The 13,885-nt window shown below is 48.6% G+C and overlaps 29 non-coding genes across 29 annotated transcripts in view; all 29 read left to right on the top strand.

The window, feature by feature from the left end:
- The window catches only part of TRNAA-AGC (transfer RNA alanine (anticodon AGC)), a 73-nt gene extending 23 nt beyond the window's left edge, over positions 1-50 (top strand). Inside the window, exon 1 of the tRNA in view lies at positions 1-50. This exon is cut by the window's left edge and continues 23 nt beyond it. This is a non-coding gene — a tRNA (tRNA-Ala).
- A 100-nt stretch (positions 51-150) lies between these two features.
- TRNAY-GUA (transfer RNA tyrosine (anticodon GUA)) lies at positions 151-236 on the top strand. Its single transcript is given in 2 exon segments — positions 151-187; positions 201-236. It is a non-coding gene; the product is annotated as a tRNA-Tyr (tRNA).
- Positions 237-930: 694 nt separating this feature from the next.
- Positions 931-1,003, top strand: TRNAA-AGC (transfer RNA alanine (anticodon AGC)). The gene has a single exon. It is a non-coding gene; the product is annotated as a tRNA-Ala (tRNA).
- A 100-nt stretch (positions 1,004-1,103) lies between these two features.
- Positions 1,104-1,189, top strand: TRNAY-GUA (transfer RNA tyrosine (anticodon GUA)). The gene is given in 2 exon segments: positions 1,104-1,140; positions 1,154-1,189. It is a non-coding gene; the product is annotated as a tRNA-Tyr (tRNA).
- A 686-nt stretch (positions 1,190-1,875) lies between these two features.
- Positions 1,876-1,948, top strand: TRNAA-AGC (transfer RNA alanine (anticodon AGC)). The gene has a single exon. It is a non-coding gene; the product is annotated as a tRNA-Ala (tRNA).
- Positions 1,949-2,048: 100 nt separating this feature from the next.
- TRNAY-GUA (transfer RNA tyrosine (anticodon GUA)) lies at positions 2,049-2,134 on the top strand. The gene is given in 2 exon segments: positions 2,049-2,085; positions 2,099-2,134. It is a non-coding gene; the product is annotated as a tRNA-Tyr (tRNA).
- Positions 2,135-3,000: 866 nt separating this feature from the next.
- Positions 3,001-3,086, top strand: TRNAY-GUA (transfer RNA tyrosine (anticodon GUA)). The gene is given in 2 exon segments: positions 3,001-3,037; positions 3,051-3,086. It is a non-coding gene; the product is annotated as a tRNA-Tyr (tRNA).
- A 700-nt stretch (positions 3,087-3,786) lies between these two features.
- On the top strand, positions 3,787-3,859 carry TRNAA-AGC (transfer RNA alanine (anticodon AGC)). The gene has a single exon. It is a non-coding gene; the product is annotated as a tRNA-Ala (tRNA).
- A 100-nt stretch (positions 3,860-3,959) lies between these two features.
- TRNAY-GUA (transfer RNA tyrosine (anticodon GUA)) lies at positions 3,960-4,045 on the top strand. The gene is given in 2 exon segments: positions 3,960-3,996; positions 4,010-4,045. It is a non-coding gene; the product is annotated as a tRNA-Tyr (tRNA).
- A 701-nt stretch (positions 4,046-4,746) lies between these two features.
- Positions 4,747-4,819, top strand: TRNAA-AGC (transfer RNA alanine (anticodon AGC)). Its single transcript has one exon. It is a non-coding gene; the product is annotated as a tRNA-Ala (tRNA).
- A 100-nt stretch (positions 4,820-4,919) lies between these two features.
- Positions 4,920-5,005, top strand: TRNAY-GUA (transfer RNA tyrosine (anticodon GUA)). Its single transcript is given in 2 exon segments — positions 4,920-4,956; positions 4,970-5,005. It is a non-coding gene; the product is annotated as a tRNA-Tyr (tRNA).
- Positions 5,006-5,707: 702 nt separating this feature from the next.
- Positions 5,708-5,780, top strand: TRNAA-AGC (transfer RNA alanine (anticodon AGC)). Its single transcript has one exon. It is a non-coding gene; the product is annotated as a tRNA-Ala (tRNA).
- A 100-nt stretch (positions 5,781-5,880) lies between these two features.
- Positions 5,881-5,966, top strand: TRNAY-GUA (transfer RNA tyrosine (anticodon GUA)). Its single transcript is given in 2 exon segments — positions 5,881-5,917; positions 5,931-5,966. It is a non-coding gene; the product is annotated as a tRNA-Tyr (tRNA).
- A 701-nt stretch (positions 5,967-6,667) lies between these two features.
- On the top strand, positions 6,668-6,740 carry TRNAA-AGC (transfer RNA alanine (anticodon AGC)). Its single transcript has one exon. It is a non-coding gene; the product is annotated as a tRNA-Ala (tRNA).
- A 100-nt stretch (positions 6,741-6,840) lies between these two features.
- TRNAY-GUA (transfer RNA tyrosine (anticodon GUA)) lies at positions 6,841-6,926 on the top strand. Its single transcript is given in 2 exon segments — positions 6,841-6,877; positions 6,891-6,926. It is a non-coding gene; the product is annotated as a tRNA-Tyr (tRNA).
- A 702-nt stretch (positions 6,927-7,628) lies between these two features.
- TRNAA-AGC (transfer RNA alanine (anticodon AGC)) lies at positions 7,629-7,701 on the top strand. The gene has a single exon. It is a non-coding gene; the product is annotated as a tRNA-Ala (tRNA).
- Positions 7,702-7,801: 100 nt separating this feature from the next.
- TRNAY-GUA (transfer RNA tyrosine (anticodon GUA)) lies at positions 7,802-7,887 on the top strand. Its single transcript is given in 2 exon segments — positions 7,802-7,838; positions 7,852-7,887. It is a non-coding gene; the product is annotated as a tRNA-Tyr (tRNA).
- Positions 7,888-8,581: 694 nt separating this feature from the next.
- On the top strand, positions 8,582-8,654 carry TRNAA-AGC (transfer RNA alanine (anticodon AGC)). The gene has a single exon. It is a non-coding gene; the product is annotated as a tRNA-Ala (tRNA).
- A 100-nt stretch (positions 8,655-8,754) lies between these two features.
- Positions 8,755-8,840, top strand: TRNAY-GUA (transfer RNA tyrosine (anticodon GUA)). The gene is given in 2 exon segments: positions 8,755-8,791; positions 8,805-8,840. It is a non-coding gene; the product is annotated as a tRNA-Tyr (tRNA).
- Positions 8,841-9,537: 697 nt separating this feature from the next.
- On the top strand, positions 9,538-9,610 carry TRNAA-AGC (transfer RNA alanine (anticodon AGC)). Its single transcript has one exon. It is a non-coding gene; the product is annotated as a tRNA-Ala (tRNA).
- Positions 9,611-9,710: 100 nt separating this feature from the next.
- TRNAY-GUA (transfer RNA tyrosine (anticodon GUA)) lies at positions 9,711-9,796 on the top strand. The gene is given in 2 exon segments: positions 9,711-9,747; positions 9,761-9,796. It is a non-coding gene; the product is annotated as a tRNA-Tyr (tRNA).
- Positions 9,797-10,493: 697 nt separating this feature from the next.
- Positions 10,494-10,566, top strand: TRNAA-AGC (transfer RNA alanine (anticodon AGC)). The gene has a single exon. It is a non-coding gene; the product is annotated as a tRNA-Ala (tRNA).
- Positions 10,567-10,666: 100 nt separating this feature from the next.
- On the top strand, positions 10,667-10,752 carry TRNAY-GUA (transfer RNA tyrosine (anticodon GUA)). Its single transcript is given in 2 exon segments — positions 10,667-10,703; positions 10,717-10,752. It is a non-coding gene; the product is annotated as a tRNA-Tyr (tRNA).
- Positions 10,753-11,455: 703 nt separating this feature from the next.
- On the top strand, positions 11,456-11,528 carry TRNAA-AGC (transfer RNA alanine (anticodon AGC)). Its single transcript has one exon. It is a non-coding gene; the product is annotated as a tRNA-Ala (tRNA).
- A 100-nt stretch (positions 11,529-11,628) lies between these two features.
- TRNAY-GUA (transfer RNA tyrosine (anticodon GUA)) lies at positions 11,629-11,714 on the top strand. The gene is given in 2 exon segments: positions 11,629-11,665; positions 11,679-11,714. It is a non-coding gene; the product is annotated as a tRNA-Tyr (tRNA).
- Positions 11,715-12,409: 695 nt separating this feature from the next.
- TRNAA-AGC (transfer RNA alanine (anticodon AGC)) lies at positions 12,410-12,482 on the top strand. Its single transcript has one exon. It is a non-coding gene; the product is annotated as a tRNA-Ala (tRNA).
- Positions 12,483-12,582: 100 nt separating this feature from the next.
- TRNAY-GUA (transfer RNA tyrosine (anticodon GUA)) lies at positions 12,583-12,668 on the top strand. Its single transcript is given in 2 exon segments — positions 12,583-12,619; positions 12,633-12,668. It is a non-coding gene; the product is annotated as a tRNA-Tyr (tRNA).
- A 697-nt stretch (positions 12,669-13,365) lies between these two features.
- Positions 13,366-13,438, top strand: TRNAA-AGC (transfer RNA alanine (anticodon AGC)). The gene has a single exon. It is a non-coding gene; the product is annotated as a tRNA-Ala (tRNA).
- Positions 13,439-13,538: 100 nt separating this feature from the next.
- TRNAY-GUA (transfer RNA tyrosine (anticodon GUA)) lies at positions 13,539-13,624 on the top strand. The gene is given in 2 exon segments: positions 13,539-13,575; positions 13,589-13,624. It is a non-coding gene; the product is annotated as a tRNA-Tyr (tRNA).
- Positions 13,625-13,885: the final 261 nt, after the last annotated feature.

Below are 13,885 nucleotides of genomic sequence, written 5' to 3'. Positions count from 1 at the left end.
GCGCTCGCTTAGCATGCGAGAGGTAGCGGGATCGATGCCCGCATCCTCCAAAACTTCCACTTGGCACTACCTTCAAATGAAGGGCCAACTTCTTTTTAGTTGGCACTGACACAAAAACCTAGGAAGCAGCTGCACGCATATCTGGCTAAACCTTCGATAGCTCAGCTGGTAGAGCGGAGGACTGTAGTAGCTAGTTAGCAATCCTTAGGTCGCTGGTTCGATTCCGGCTCGAAGGATGCTTTTGAGTGTCCGACAACCTTGCATGCTTCAACTTGGAGGCTCTCTTGCACAGACTTTGCAGCTGCATACCTCCTGGCCGCACTCTTTTTGAGCCTGACCGCACAACCATTGGCCTCTGGAGAGAGTGTTAACAAGAATACTTCAAAACAAGAGAAACAATGCGTTGGCCGGGAATCGAACCCGGGTCAACTGCTTGGAAGGCAGCTATGCTCACCACTATACCACCAACGCCATAGAATTCGCACCACTTCTCAATCGTGAAAATGCAACTCTCACCCCTAGTGTGACTAAAGCCAACTCTTCTGCTTCGTTAGTGGCTTGACAACAGTCAGAAGGTAATGTGGCTTCTCGTAAGAGAGGTTTAAGCAGCAGCAGAGTGGCGCAGCGGGAGCGTGCTGGGCCCATAACCCAGAGGTCGATGGATCGAAACCATCCTCTGCTAGGCGCAGAGTTTTGTATTTTTCATGCTCCCAGGAAAAAGGTACCCCAAAAATTCACTGTCTCGTTCTTTCAGGCCACCCAAAGCCCAGCAAACTCCACTGTCCTTTATATTTCAAGGCACCAAAAAATCCACACTTAAAAAAAAAAAAAAAAAAAAAGAAACCTTTCTTCTCCCATGGTCAAAGCTTGGTTTAGGCATAATAACATGACTGCGGTGTGACCCGAGTGCCAGAAGCCAGCAACCGTAGAGGGGGATTAGCTCAAATGGTAGAGCGCTCGCTTAGCATGCGAGAGGTAGCGGGATCGATGCCCGCATCCTCCAAAACTTCCACTTGGCACTACCTTCAAATGAAGGGCCAACTTCTTTTTAGTTGGCACTGACACAAAAACCTAGGAAGCAGCTGCACGCATATCTGGCTAAACCTTCGATAGCTCAGCTGGTAGAGCGGAGGACTGTAGTAGCTAGTTAGCAATCCTTAGGTCGCTGGTTCGATTCCGGCTCGAAGGATGCTTTTGAGTGTCCGATAACCTTGCATGCTTCAACTTGGAGGCTCTCTTGCACAGACTTTGCAGCTGCATACCTCCTGGCCGCACTCTTTTTGAGCCTGACCGCACAACCATTGGCCTCTGGAGAGAGTGTTAACAAGAATACTTCAAAACAAGAGAAACAATGCGTTGGCCGGGAATCGAACCCAGGTCAACTGCTTGGAAGGCAGCTATGCTCACCACTATACCACCAACGCCATAGAATTCGCACCACTTCTCAATCGTGAAAATGCAACTCTCACCCCTAGTGTGACTAAAGCCAACTCTTCTGCTTCGTTAGTGGCTTGACAACAGTCAGAAGGTAATGTGGCTTCTCGTAAGAGAGGTTTAAGCAGCAGCAGAGTGGCGCAGCGGGAGCGTGCTGGGCCCATAACCCAGAGGTCGATGGATCGAAACCATCCTCTGCTAGGCGCAGAGTTTTGTATTTTTCATGCTCCCAGGAAAAAGGTACCCCAAAAATTCACTGTCTCGTTCTTTCAGGCCACCCAAAGCCCAGCAAACTCCACTGTCCTTTATATTTCAAGGCACCAAAAAATCCACACTTAAAAAAAAAAAAAGAAACCTTTCTTCTCCCATGGTCAAAGCTTGGTTTAGGCATAATAACATGACTGCGGTGTGACCCGAGTGCCAGAAGCCAGCAACCGTAGAGGGGGATTAGCTCAAATGGTAGAGCGCTCGCTTAGCATGCGAGAGGTAGCGGGATCGATGCCCGCATCCTCCAAAACTTCCACTTGGCACTACCTTCAAATGAAGGGCCAACTTCTTTTTAGTTGGCACTGACACAAAAACCTAGGAAGCAGCTGCACGCATATCTGGCTAAACCTTCGATAGCTCAGCTGGTAGAGCGGAGGACTGTAGTAGCTAGTTAGCAATCCTTAGGTCGCTGGTTCGATTCCGGCTCGAAGGATGCTTTTGAGTGTCCGATAACCTTGCATGCTTCAACTTGGAGGCTCTCTTGCACAGACTTTGCAGCTGCATACCTCCTGGCCGCACTCTTTTTGAGCCTGACCGCACAACCATTGGCCTCTGGAGAGAGTGTTAACAAGAATACTTCAAAACAAGAGAAACAATGCGTTGGCCGGGAATCGAACCCGGGTCAACTGCTTGGAAGGCAGCTATGCTCACCACTATACCACCAACGCCATAGAATTCGCACCACTTCTCAATCGTGAAAATGCAACTCTCACCCCTAGTGTGACTAAAGCCAACTCTTCTGCTTCGTTAGTGGCTTGACAACAGTCAGAAGGTAATGTGGCTTCTCGTAAGAGAGGTTTAAGCAGCAGCAGAGTGGCGCAGCGGGAGCGTGCTGGGCCCATAACCCAGAGGTCGATGGATCGAAACCATCCTCTGCTAGGCGCAGAGTTTTGTATTTTTCATGCTCCCAGGAAAAAGGTACCCCAAAAATTCACTGTCTCGTTCTTTCAGGCCACCCAAAGCCCAGCAAACTCCACTGTCCTTTATATTTCAAGGCACCAAAAAATCCACACTTAAAAAAAAAAAAAAAAAAAAGAAACCTTTCTTCTCCCATGGTCAAAGCTTGGTTTAGGCATGATAACATGACTGCGGTGTGACCCGAGTGCCAGAAGCCAGCAACCGTAGAGGGGGATTAGCTCAAATGGTAGAGCGCTCGCTTAGCATGGGAGAGGTAGCGGGATCGATGCCCGCATCCTCCAAAACTTCCACTTGGCCCTACCTTCAAATGAAGGGCCAACTTCTTTTTAGTTGGCACTGACACAAAAACCTAGGAAGCAGCTGCACGCATATCTGGCTAAACCTTCGATAGCTCAGCTGGTAGAGCGGAGGACTGTAGTAGCTAGTTAGCAATCCTTAGGTCGCTGGTTCGATTCCGGCTCGAAGGATGCTTTTGAGTGTCCGACAACCTTGCATGCTTCAACTCGGAGGCTCTCTCGCACAGACTTTGCAGCTGCATACCTCCTGGGCGCACTCTTTTTGAGCCTGACCGCACAACCATTGGCCTCTGGAGAGAGTGTTAACAAGAATACTTCAAAACAAGAGAAACAATGCGTTGGCCGGGAATCGAACCCGGGTCAACTGCTTGGAAGGCAGCTATGCTCACCACTATACCACCAACGCCATAGAATTCACACCACTTCTCAATCGTGAAAATGCAACTCTCACCCCTAGTGTGACTAAAGCCAACTCTTCTGCTTCGTTAGTGGCTTGACAACAGTCAGACGGTAATGTGGCTTCTCGTAAGAGAGGTTTAAGCAGCAGCAGAGTGGCGCAGCGGGAGCGTGCTGGGCCCATAACCCAGAGGTCGATGGATCGAAACCATCCTCTGCTAGGCGCAGAGTTTTGTATTTTTCATGCTCCCAGGAAAAAGGTACCCCAAAAATTCACTGTCTCGTTCTTTCAGGCCACCCAAAGCCCAGCAAACTCCACTGTCCTTTATATTTCAAGGCACCAAAAAATCCACACTTAAAAAAAAAAAAAAAAAAAAAAAAAAAGAAACCTTTCTTCTCCCATGGTCAAAACTTGGTTTAGGCATGATAACATGACTGCGGTGTGACCCGAGTGCCAGAAACCAGCAACAGTAGAGGGGGATTAGCTCAAATGGTAGAGCGCTCGCTTAGCATGCGAGAGGTAGCGGGATCGATGCCCGCATCCTCCAAAACTTCCACTTGGCACTACCTTCAAATGAAGGGCCAACTTCTTTTTAGTTGGCACTGACACAAAAACCTAGGAAGCAGCTGCACGCATATCTGGCTAAACCTTCGATAGCTCAGCTGGTAGAGCGGAGGACTGTAGTAGCTAATTAGCAATCCTTAGGTCGCTGGTTCGATTCCGGCTCGAAGGATGCTTTTGAGTGTCCGACAACCTTGCATGCTTCAACTCGGAGGCTCTCTCGCACAGACTTTGCAGCTGCATACCTCCTGGGCGCACTCTTTTTGAGCCTGACCGCACAACCATTGGCCTCTGGAGAGAGTGTTAACAAGAATACTTCAAAACAAGAGAAACAATGCGTTGGCCGGGAATCGAACCCGGGTCAACTGCTTGGAAGGCAGCTATGCTCACCACTATACCACCAACGCCATAGAATTCACACCACTTCTCAATCGTGAAAATGCAACTCTCACCCCTAGTGTGACTAAAGCCAACTCTTCTGCTTCGTTAGTGGCTTGACAACAGTCAGACGGTAATGTGGCTTCTCGTAAGAGAGGTTTAAGCAGCAGCAGAGTGGCGCAGCGGGAGCGTGCTGGGCCCATAACCCAGAGGTCGATGGATCGAAACCATCCTCTGCTAGGCGCAGAGTTTTGTATTTTTCATGCTCCCAGGAAAAAGGTACCCCAAAAATTCACTGTCTCGTTCTTTCAGGCCACCCAAAGCCCAGCAAACTCCACTGTCCTTTATATTTCAAGGCACCAAAAAATCCACACTTTAAAAAAAAAAAAAAAAAAAAAAAAAAAGAAACCTTTCTTCTCCCATGGTCAAAACTTGGTTTAGGCATGATAACATGACTGCGGTGTGACCCGAGTGCCAGAAACCAGCAACAGTAGAGGGGGATTAGCTCAAATGGTAGAGCGCTCGCTTAGCATGCGAGAGGTAGCGGGATCGATGCCCGCATCCTCCAAAACTTCCACTTGGCACTACCTTCAAATGAAGGGCCAACTTCTTTTTAGTTGGCACTGACACAAAAACCTAGGAAGCAGCTGCACGCATATCTGGCTAAACCTTCGATAGCTCAGCTGGTAGAGCGGAGGACTGTAGTAGCTAATTAGCAATCCTTAGGTCGCTGGTTCGATTCCGGCTCGAAGGATGCTTTTGAGTGTCCGACAACCTTGCATGCTTCAACTCGGAGGCTCTCTCGCACAGACTTTGCAGCTGCATACCTCCTGGGCGCACTCTTTTTGAGCCTGACCGCACAACCATTGGCCTCTGGAGAGAGTGTTAACAAGAATACTTCAAAACAAGAGTAACAATGCGTTGGCCGGGAATCGAACCCGGGTCAACTGCTTGGAAGGCAGCTATGCTCACCACTATACCACCAACGCCATAGAATTCACACCACTTCTCAATCGTGAAAATGCAACTCTCACCCCTAGTGTGACTAAAGCCAACTCTTCTGCTTCGTTAGTGGCTTGACAACAGTCAGACGGTAATGTGGCTTCTCGTAAGAGAGGTTTAAGCAGCAGCAGAGTGGCGCAGCGGGAGCGTGCTGGGCCCATAACCCAGAGGTCGATGGATCGAAACCATCCTCTGCTAGGCGCAGAGTTTTGTATTTTTCATGCTCCCAGGAAAAAGGTACCCCAAAAATTCACTGTCTCGTTCTTTCAGGCCACCCAAAGCCCAGCAAACTCCACTGTCCTTTATATTTCAAGGCACCAAAAAATCCACACTTTAAAAAAAAAAAAAAAAAAAAAAAAAAAAGAAACCTTTCTTCTCCCATGGTCAAAACTTGGTTTAGGCATGATAACATGACTGCGGTGTGACCCGAGTGCCAGAAACCAGCAACAGTAGAGGGGGATTAGCTCAAATGGTAGAGCGCTCGCTTAGCATGCGAGAGGTAGCGGGATCGATGCCCGCATCCTCCAAAACTTCCACTTGGCACTACCTTCAAATGAAGGGCCAACTTCTTTTTAGTTGGCACTGACACAAAAACCTAGGAAGCAGCTGCACGCATATCTGGCTAAACCTTCGATAGCTCAGCTGGTAGAGCGGAGGACTGTAGTAGCTAATTAGCAATCCTTAGGTCGCTGGTTCGATTCCGGCTCGAAGGATGCTTTTGAGTGTCCGACAACCTTGCATGCTTCAACTCGGAGGCTCTCTCGCACAGACTTTGCAGCTGCATACCTCCTGGGCGCACTCTTTTTGAGCCTGACCGCACAACCATTGGCCTCTGGAGAGAGTGTTAACAAGAATACTTCAAAACAAGAGAAACAATGCGTTGGCCGGGAATCGAACCCGGGTCAACTGCTTGGAAGGCAGCTATGCTCACCACTATACCACCAACGCCATAGAATTCACACCACTTCTCAATCGTGAAAATGCAACTCTCACCCCTAGTGTGACTAAAGCCAACTCTTCTGCTTCGTTAGTGGCTTGACAACAGTCAGACGGTAATGTGGCTTCTCGTAAGAGAGGTTTAAGCAGCAGCAGAGTGGCGCAGCGGGAGCGTGCTGGGCCCATAACCCAGAGGTCGATGGATCGAAACCATCCTCTGCTAGGCGCAGAGTTTTGTATTTTTCATGCTCCCAGGAAAAAGGTACCCCAAAAATTCACTGTCTCGTTCTTTCAGGCCACCCAAAGCCCAGCAAACTCCACTGTCCTTTATATTTCAAGGCACCAAAAAATCCACACTTTAAAAAAAAAAAAAAAAAAAAAAAAAAAGAAACCTTTCTTCTCCCATGGTCAAAACTTGGTTTAGGCATGATAACATGACTGCGGTGTGACCCGAGTGCCAGAAACCAGCAACAGTAGAGGGGGATTAGCTCAAATGGTAGAGCGCTCGCTTAGCATGCGAGAGGTAGCGGGATCGATGCCCGCATCCTCCAAAACTTCCACTTGGCACTACCTTCAAATGAAGGGCCAACTTCTTTTTAGTTGGCACTGACACAAAAACCTAGGAAGCAGCTGCACGCATATCTGGCTAAACCTTCGATAGCTCAGCTGGTAGAGCGGAGGACTGTAGTAGCTAATTAGCAATCCTTAGGTCGCTGGTTCGATTCCGGCTCGAAGGATGCTTTTGAGTGTCCGACAACCTTGCATGCTTCAACTCGGAGGCTCTCTCGCACAGACTTTGCAGCTGCATACCTCCTGGGCGCACTCTTTTTGAGCCTGACCGCACAACCATTGGCCTCTGGAGAGAGTGTTAACAAGAATACTTCAAAACAAGAGTAACAATGCGTTGGCCGGGAATCGAACCCGGGTCAACTGCTTGGAAGGCAGCTATGCTCACCACTATACCACCAACGCCATAGAATTCACACCACTTCTCAATCGTGAAAATGCAACTCTCACCCCTAGTGTGACTAAAGCCAACTCTTCTGCTTCGTTAGTGGCTTGACAACAGTCAGACGGTAATGTGGCTTCTCGTAAGAGAGGTTTAAGCAGCAGCAGAGTGGCGCAGCGGGAGCGTGCTGGGCCCATAACCCAGAGGTCGATGGATCGAAACCATCCTCTGCTAGGCGCAGAGTTTTGTATTTTTCATGCTCCCAGGAAAAAGGTACCCCAAAAATTCACTGTCTCGTTCTTTCAGGCCACCCAAAGCCCAGCAAACTCCACTGTCCTTTATATTTCAAGGCACCAAAAAATCCACACTTTAAAAAAAAAAAAAAAAAAAAAAAAAAAAGAAACCTTTCTTCTCCCATGGTCAAAACTTGGTTTAGGCATGATAACATGACTGCGGTGTGACCCGAGTGCCAGAAACCAGCAACAGTAGAGGGGGATTAGCTCAAATGGTAGAGCGCTCGCTTAGCATGCGAGAGGTAGCGGGATCGATGCCCGCATCCTCCAAAACTTCCACTTGGCACTACCTTCAAATGAAGGGCCAACTTCTTTTTAGTTGGCACTGACACAAAAACCTAGGAAGCAGCTGCACGCATATCTGGCTAAACCTTCGATAGCTCAGCTGGTAGAGCGGAGGACTGTAGTAGCTAATTAGCAATCCTTAGGTCGCTGGTTCGATTCCGGCTCGAAGGATGCTTTTGAGTGTCCGACAACCTTGCATGCTTCAACTCGGAGGCTCTCTCGCACAGACTTTGCAGCTGCATACCTCCTGGGCGCACTCTTTTTGAGCCTGACCGCACAACCATTGGCCTCTGGAGAGAGTGTTAACAAGAATACTTCAAAACAAGAGAAACAATGCGTTGGCCGGGAATCGAACCCGGGTCAACTGCTTGGAAGGCAGCTATGCTCACCACTATACCACCAACGCCATAGAATTCACACCACTTCTCAATCGTGAAAATGCAACTCTCACCCCTAGTGTGACTAAAGCCAACTCTTCTGCTTCGTTAGTGGCTTGACAACAGTCAGACGGTAATGTGGCTTCTCGTAAGAGAGGTTTAAGCAGCAGCAGAGTGGCGCAGCGGGAGCGTGCTGGGCCCATAACCCAGAGGTCGATGGATCGAAACCATCCTCTGCTAGGCGCAGAGTTTTGTATTTTTCATGCTCCCAGGAAAAAGGTACCCCAAAAATTCACTGTCTCGTTCTTTCAGGCCACCCAAAGCCCAGCAAACTCCACTGTCCTTTATATTTCAAGGCACCAAAAAATCCACACTTAAAAAAAAAAAAAAAATAAAAGAAACCTTTCTTCTCCCATGGTCAAAGCTTGGTTTAGGCATGATAACATGACTGCGGTGTGACCCGAGTGCCAGAAACCAGCAACAGTAGAGGGGGATTAGCTCAAATGGTAGAGCGCTCGCTTAGCATGCGAGAGGTAGCGGGATCGATGCCCGCATCCTCCAAAACTTCCACTTGGCACTACCTTCAAATGAAGGGCCAACTTCTTTTTAGTTGGCACTGACACAAAAACCTAGGAAGCAGCTGCACGCATATCTGGCTAAACCTTCGATAGCTCAGCTGGTAGAGCGGAGGACTGTAGTAGCTAATTAGCAATCCTTAGGTCGCTGGTTCGATTCCGGCTCGAAGGATGCTTTTGAGTGTCCGACAACCTTGCATGCTTCAACTCGGAGGCTCTCTCGCACAGACTTTGCAGCTGCATACCTCCTGGGCGCACTCTTTTTGAGCCTGACCGCACAACCATTGGCCTCTGGAGAGAGTGTTAACAAGAATACTTCAAAACAAGAGAAACAATGCGTTGGCCGGGAATCGAACCCGGGTCAACTGCTTGGAAGGCAGCTATGCTCACCACTATACCACCAACGCCATAGAATTCACACCACTTCTCAATCGTGAAAATGCAACTCTCACCCCTAGTGTGACTAAAGCCAACTCTTCTGCTTCGTTAGTGGCTTGACAACAGTCAGACGGTAATGTGGCTTCTCGTAAGAGAGGTTTAAGCAGCAGCAGAGTGGCGCAGCGGGAGCGTGCTGGGCCCATAACCCAGAGGTCGATGGATCGAAACCATCCTCTGCTAGGCGCAGAGTTTTGTATTTTTCATGCTCCCAGGAAAAAGGTACCCCAAAAATTCACTGTCTCGTTCTTTCAGGCCACCCAAAGCCCAGCAAACTCCACTGTCCTTTATATTTCAAGGCACCAAAAAATCCACACTTAAAAAAAAAAAAAAAAAAAAAAAAAAAACCTTTCTTCTCCCATGGTCAAAACTTGGTTTAGGCATGACAACATGACTGCGGTGTGACCCGAGTGCCAGAAACCAGCAACAGTAGAGGGGGATTAGCTCAAATGGTAGAGCGCTCGCTTAGCATGCGAGAGGTAGCGGGATCGATGCCCGCATCCTCCAAAACTTCCACTTGGCACTACCTTCAAATGAAGGGCCAACTTCTTTTTAGTTGGCACTGACACAAAAACCTAGGAAGCAGCTGCACGCATATCTGGCTAAACCTTCGATAGCTCAGCTGGTAGAGCGGAGGACTGTAGTAGCTAATTAGCAATCCTTAGGTCGCTGGTTCGATTCCGGCTCGAAGGATGCTTTTGAGTGTCCGACAACCTTGCATGCTTCAACTCGGAGGCTCTCTCGCACAGACTTTGCAGCTGCATACCTCCTGGGCGCACTCTTTTTGAGCCTGACCGCACAACCATTGGCCTCTGGAGAGAGTGTTAACAAGAATACTTCAAAACAAGAGAAACAATGCGTTGGCCGGGAATCGAACCCGGGTCAACTGCTTGGAAGGCAGCTATGCTCACCACTATACCACCAACGCCATAGAATTCACACCACTTCTCAATCGTGAAAATGCAACTCTCACCCCTAGTGTGACTAAAGCCAACTCTTCTGCTTCGTTAGTGGCTTGACAACAGTCAGACGGTAATGTGGCTTCTCGTAAGAGAGGTTTAAGCAGCAGCAGAGTGGCGCAGCGGGAGCGTGCTGGGCCCATAACCCAGAGGTCGATGGATCGAAACCATCCTCTGCTAGGCGCAGAGTTTTGTATTTTTCATGCTCCCAGGAAAAAGGTACCCCAAAAATTCACTGTCTCGTTCTTTCAGGCCACCCAAAGCCCAGCAAACTCCACTGTCCTTTATATTTCAAGGCACCAAAAAATCCACACTTAAAAAAAAAAAAAAAAAAAAAAAAAAAACCTTTCTTCTCCCATGGTCAAAACTTGGTTTAGGCATGACAACATGACTGCGGTGTGACCCGAGTGCCAGAAACCAGCAACAGTAGAGGGGGATTAGCTCAAATGGTAGAGCGCTCGCTTAGCATGCGAGAGGTAGCGGGATCGATGCCCGCATCCTCCAAAACTTCCACTTGGCACTACCTTCAAATGAAGGGCCAACTTCTTTTTAGTTGGCACTGACACAAAAACCTAGGAAGCAGCTGCACGCATATCTGGCTAAACCTTCGATAGCTCAGCTGGTAGAGCGGAGGACTGTAGTAGCTAATTAGCAATCCTTAGGTCGCTGGTTCGATTCCGGCTCGAAGGATGCTTTTGAGTGTCCGACAACCTTGCATGCTTCAACTCGGAGGCTCTCTCGCACAGACTTTGCAGCTGCATACCTCCTGGGCGCACTCTTTTTGAGCCTGACCGCACAACCATTGGCCTCTGGAGAGAGTGTTAACAAGAATACTTCAAAACAAGAGAAACAATGCGTTGGCCGGGAATCGAACCCGGGTCAACTGCTTGGAAGGCAGCTATGCTCACCACTATACCACCAACGCCATAGAATTCACACCACTTCTCAATCGTGAAAATGCAACTCTCACCCCTAGTGTGACTAAAGCCAACTCTTCTGCTTCGTTAGTGGCTTGACAACAGTCAGACGGTAATGTGGCTTCTCGTAAGAGAGGTTTAAGCAGCAGCAGAGTGGCGCAGCGGGAGCGTGCTGGGCCCATAACCCAGAGGTCGATGGATCGAAACCATCCTCTGCTAGGCGCAGAGTTTTGTATTTTTCATGCTCCCAGGAAAAAGGTACCCCAAAAATTCACTGTCTCGTTCTTTCAGGCCACCCAAAGCCCAGCAAACTCCACTGTCCTTTATATTTCAAGGCACCAAAAAATCCACACTTTAAAAAAAAAAAAAAAAAAAAAAAAAAAAAGAAACCTTTCTTCTCCCATGGTCAAAACTTGGTTTAGGCATGATAACATGACTGCGGTGTGACCCGAGTGCCAGAAACCAGCAACAGTAGAGGGGGATTAGCTCAAATGGTAGAGCGCTCGCTTAGCATGCGAGAGGTAGCGGGATCGATGCCCGCATCCTCCAAAACTTCAACTTGGCACTACCTTCAAATGAAGGGCCAACTTCTTTTTAGTTGGCACTGACACAAAAACCTAGGAAGCAGCTGCACGCATATCTGGCTAAACCTTCGATAGCTCAGCTGGTAGAGCGGAGGACTGTAGTAGCTAATTAGCAATCCTTAGGTCGCTGGTTCGATTCCGGCTCGAAGGATGCTTTTGAGTGTCCGACAACCTTGCATGCTTCAACTCGGAGGCTCTCTCGCACAGACTTTGCAGCTGCATACCTCCTGGGCGCACTCTTTTTGAGCCTGACCGCACAACCATTGGCCTCTGGAGAGAGTGTTAACAAGAATACTTCAAAACAAGAGAAACAATGCGTTGGCCGGGAATCAAACCCGGGTCAACTGCTTGGAAGGCAGCTATGCTCACCACTATACCACCAACGCCATAGAATTCACACCACTTCTCAATCGTGAAAATGCAACTCTCACCCCTAGTGTGACTAAAGCCAACTCTTCTGCTTCGTTAGTGGCTTGACAACAGTCAGACGGTAATGTGGCTTCTCGTAAGAGAGGTTTAAGCAGCAGCAGAGTGGCGCAGCGGGAGCGTGCTGGGCCCATAACCCAGAGGTCGATGGATCGAAACCATCCTCTGCTAGGCGCAGAGTTTTGTATTTTTCATGCTCCCAGGAAAAAGGTACCCCAAAAATTCACTGTCTCGTTCTTTCAGGCCACCCAAAGCCCAGCAAACTCCACTGTCCTTTATATTTCAAGGCACCAAAAAATCCACACTTAAAAAAAAAAAAAAAAAAAAAAGAAACCTTTCTTCTCCCATGGTCAAAGCTTGGTTTAGGCATGATAACATGACTGCGGTGTGACCCGAGTGCCAGAAACCAGCAACAGTAGAGGGGGATTAGCTCAAATGGTAGAGCGCTCGCTTAGCATGCGAGAGGTAGCGGGATCGATGCCCGCATCCTCCAAAACTTCCACTTGGCACTACCTTCAAATGAAGGGCCAACTTCTTTTTAGTTGGCACTGACACAAAAACCTAGGAAGCAGCTGCACGCATATCTGGCTAAACCTTCGATAGCTCAGCTGGTAGAGCGGAGGACTGTAGTAGCTAATTAGCAATCCTTAGGTCGCTGGTTCGATTCCGGCTCGAAGGATGCTTTTGAGTGTCCGACAACCTTGCATGCTTCAACTCGGAGGCTCTCTCGCACAGACTTTGCAGCTGCATACCTCCTGGGCGCACTCTTTTTGAGCCTGACCGCACAACCATTGGCCTCTGGAGAGAGTGTTAACAAGAATACTTCAAAACAAGAGAAACAATGCGTTGGCCGGGAATCGAACCCGGGTCAACTGCTTGGAAGGCAGCTATGCTCACCACTATACCACCAACGCCATAGAATTCACACCACTTCTCAATCGTGAAAATGCAACTCTCACCCCTAGTGTGACTAAAGCCAACTCTTCTGCTTCGTTAGTGGCTTGACAACAGTCAGACGGTAATGTGGCTTCTCGTAAGAGAGGTTTAAGCAGCAGCAGAGTGGCGCAGCGGGAGCGTGCTGGGCCCATAACCCAGAGGTCGATGGATCGAAACCATCCTCTGCTAGGCGCAGAGTTTTGTATTTTTCATGCTCCCAGGAAAAAGGTACCCCAAAAATTCACTGTCTCGTTCTTTCAGGCCACCCAAAGCCCAGCAAACTCCACTGTCCTTTATATTTCAAGGCACCAAAAAATCCACACTTAAAAAAAAAAAAAAAAAAAAAAAAAAAACCTTTCTTCTCCCATGGTCAAAACTTGGTTTAGGCATGACAACATGACTGCGGTGTGACCCGAGTGCCAGAAACCAGCAACAGTAGAGGGGGATTAGCTCAAATGGTAGAGCGCTCGCTTAGCATGCGAGAGGTAGCGGGATCGATGCCCGCATCCTCCAAAACTTCCACTTGGCACTACCTTCAAATGAAGGGCCAACTTCTTTTTAGTTGGCACTGACACAAAAACCTAGGAAGCAGCTGCACGCATATCTGGCTAAACCTTCGATAGCTCAGCTGGTAGAGCGGAGGACTGTAGTAGCTAATTAGCAATCCTTAGGTCGCTGGTTCGATTCCGGCTCGAAGGATGCTTTTGAGTGTCCGACAACCTTGCATGCTTCAACTCGGAGGCTCTCTCGCACAGACTTTGCAGCTGCATACCTCCTGGGCGCACTCTTTTTGAGCCTGACCGCACAACCATTGGCCTCTGGAGAGAGTGTTAACAAGAATACTTCAAAACAAGAGAAACAATGCGTTGGCCGGGAATCGAACCCGGGTCAACTGCTTGGAAGGCAGCTATGCTCACCACTATACCACCAACGCCATAGAATTCACACCACTTCTCAATC

The sequence above is a fragment of the Eleutherodactylus coqui genome, chromosome 1 (genome assembly GCF_035609145.1).
Source record: "Eleutherodactylus coqui strain aEleCoq1 chromosome 1, aEleCoq1.hap1, whole genome shotgun sequence".
NCBI lineage: Eukaryota > Metazoa > Chordata > Amphibia > Anura > Eleutherodactylidae > Eleutherodactylus > Eleutherodactylus coqui.
This window is presented reverse-complemented; position numbering and strand designations above follow the sequence as displayed.